Source organism: Cyprinodon variegatus, unplaced genomic scaffold (assembly GCF_000732505.1).
Source record: "Cyprinodon variegatus isolate N-32 unplaced genomic scaffold, C_variegatus-1.0 Scaffold518, whole genome shotgun sequence".
Taxonomy (NCBI): domain Eukaryota; kingdom Metazoa; phylum Chordata; class Actinopteri; order Cyprinodontiformes; family Cyprinodontidae; genus Cyprinodon; species Cyprinodon variegatus.
In genome coordinates, this window is record NW_015150971.1 from 57,312 (window position 1) to 60,688 (window position 3,377).

Consider the following 3,377-nt stretch of genomic DNA (forward strand, 5'->3'; position numbering starts at 1 on the left):
CAATCCACAGCTGGAGTTGTAAAAGGTCATTCAGTGTGTTGAGAAGGCTCCACACTTGGCTGAGGTGCACAATGGGACAAGACAGGCTCCATCATCTTGCTATTTTATCAGTTGAAAAGGAAGAACTTTCTAAGCTGAGTCACAGTCAAGTGATTGACCACTTTGCAAAAATGAAAAATAGGAGGTACACTTTAATGCTCAAAAAATAAAAGAAGCACTTAGTTCAGGTTGAGTTAAACTTTCCCCTGAACTAAAACTCTAAAACCTAGGAATTAATGATTACTTCAGAATGTGTATAAGGAAACTTTTTATTTTTAAAGTTGGTAATGTCTTATTTTTTATAGCTGCAATGTTGAAAATTTTCATGTTTGTTCAAACAGATATGCTCTTACACTCATTAATACCTCAACTGGTAATTTTGGTAGGAATTTATCAGGGTGGGGCAGTGTGCTTGTCTGTATTTGTGTATGGCAGGAGGGGCATATGCAGTAGGGGGGCAGTGCCCCAGTAAAGCTTTGTGCCTAGCAACGCCCCTGCAATGGACCTATTTCCTGCTTCACTGGAAGGTGATCTCTCCATTTCTGTGAGTTTCAGTGAGCAACCATGTCTTCATAGAAATGTTATAATGATAATAATAATAATTCGTTATATCGAATTATAAGCTGTTAAAAACTTAAGATTATACTTTATAACCTAATGTTCCACTGAACGTCGACATAACTTTCTATTTGATCCGTCTAATGTTTACATTTTCCTCATGATGCTGTTTGATTACTATTTTATAGCAAACTCCAGAACTGTATTTACACACATGTGGATTGTAAAAAGCAGATATGCATGACATACTTTCCATGGTTCTATTTTAATAATTAAAACAGGGAATGTCTCACTGTCCTGCCACTTCACAGTTACGTGTAGCTAGTTTTATTGTGTTGCTGAAATCCCAATAGAATGGATTGAAGTCTTTGTGTAATCCAAAAAAAAAAAAAGCTATGAGCATTGATGTAAACACACAGCAATAACATAAAAGTAGGAACTGCATTTATTCTTGTTCTTGTTCTCCATTCTTGTTTTATTTGTTAAAAAAAACTTCAAAAAGATAAATCTTTATTAATTGCCCTTTTGCAGAACCAGGTGACCAAAATCCCCTGTCAGAATTAAATTTATGTCAATGGTTACTGTGAATTTGTATTTATGTATATTTAAGTATTCAGTTTCTCTCTAGCTCTGCAGCAGACTTCAGAAAAAAAAATCTAATTAAAAAAGTAAAATAGAGGACACAAAAAAATGTCACAGATGACAAAGCAGAAAAGAAACTGAATATGACCCTTGGGTTGCTGCTGACTCAGAATCTGGCACCATGATAGGCTGATTTGACCGTTTCCATGCTGATGGATGAGTTCCACTACTGAACGTTAGTGGTTAAGCCTGCCCGGGATCTGAACCCACAACCCACAAGCCCTTCAAAGCCAAGGCCACCAAACCAGCAGACCTCTGAGGTTTAACACCCACACCTTGGCTCCCACCGAAGAGGAAGGGCCAGAGGAGAGGGAAAGACAGACATCAGGAAAGAAAAGACTCAAAGAAGCTGAGAAGAGGGAGTGAGGAAGTAGCTACAGAGTACGACTATCTGAAATAAAAGTTAAGGCTTTAGCATTTCATTACAGTCCATTATAGACATTAGCCAACAGAGAGATTGTCTTTTCTTGTATTTGCAAATAGTGTTTTGTCTAACAACTAACCGCATGGCTTCCAAAAGAGAAAAATCATTAAAAAGATAGACGTTGAAAGTAACATCATTTATTTTGGTCATCCACTGTAAGGTTTTTTGATACTTATTGTCAGATATAGCTGGAACTGGAAACGATCTGGTCAGATACTCAAATCTACTTGAATGTCTTATTTGATTCAAAGTGGCATAATGGTAGTCTTAATGCTTTCTGTAGCCAAGAGAATAGCCTTTAAAATACTTCCATTAGTTTGTATATCACTGAATAGTTTATCTCCACATTACATTCGGCTTAATATCATCCTAATCTTCCAGAACACTCAGGCCATCTTGGTCCAGGCTATCCCCAGAACCAGAACCAACCATGGAGAAGCAACATTCAAGGTTCAAGAGACAATTCCAGGTGAAAAGCTACACTTAAAAAAAATATATAAAATCATATTACTGACCATCGTCGTATGATCATCATGTGGATCTGATTGATAATTGTTATGTCTTTTTGTAATAATTCTAATATTTTGATGCTATGTACCTGATTTATGTTTTTAATGATTTTACTGCACATTGTTTTTTAAAAGTAAAGCATTTTTAATGGCCTTGCTGCTGAAATGTGCAGCACAAATAAATGTTAACATTTACTGTTTGCTTCTTCTTGTCTTTGGTCATCTTGTTTCTAAATATCAGCCCACATGTAGACATTATATATAAATGAGAGAAACATCTATTCTGTCTACACTGCAGGAATTCATTAACCACATGCAGGCAATCAGATAAGCTAAATGAATTAATATATTCCCATATAAATTTAAATTTTTCTCAAAGATTCTCTGTAGACTAAGTGTTTCAGTCATCTAATTTAAGCAATAAAATAATCTAGATAAATTAATACTATAATTGTCAGTAACTTTAAATTCACCTTGAGTTTGTAATATCCCACAAGCATTATGTCAGAGCTTAATTATAAAACATAGATCCGGAAAGCTATATGGTTGTTGGCAGAAATGGCTGAAATTACTGTCGGTGCATTGATGCAGACCAACCATTTAAGCCATTAAGTAAAGGGCTAACATACATTTTGGGATCACCAGTGGAATCATAGTGTTGCATGCAGAGCATAGAGCTGTTTTTCAAAACACTGACTGAAGTTCAGGAAACTAAGAAGATCCTTTGAAGAAATTTCTGACAATATTTCAACACTTGTAAGAGTTTGACAGGTGATGCTTTGTGGGTTGCAAAGGGCAGGGTGGCTCCTAGAGAAGCAGCTACAGCATATTTCAGTGGAAATATGAAGGACGTACTAGGATTAAAAAACACTAGCAGAAGTATAACCAATATTGTTATCAAGTGGGGTGGAGGTTTGACAGGACCCAAATGCAGACACAAAAGCTGAAGTGGTTTCTTCAATATTTAATTAACCAAAAAGTTTAACAGAAGCAAAAATCCAAATCACAAATCCAGAAAATTCCCAAAAACTGAGAACCAGTAACACTTACAAAAAGGGGGCGAAGAAATGATGACAAACCAGCAAAGAGTTCTTCTTCTTCTTGTGAGGTTTAATGGCGGTTGGCAAACTAGTGAGAAGTGTATTACCGCCACCAACTAACATGGAGTAAAGCAAGGAAGGAAACAGGAAACGACTCACCCCAGA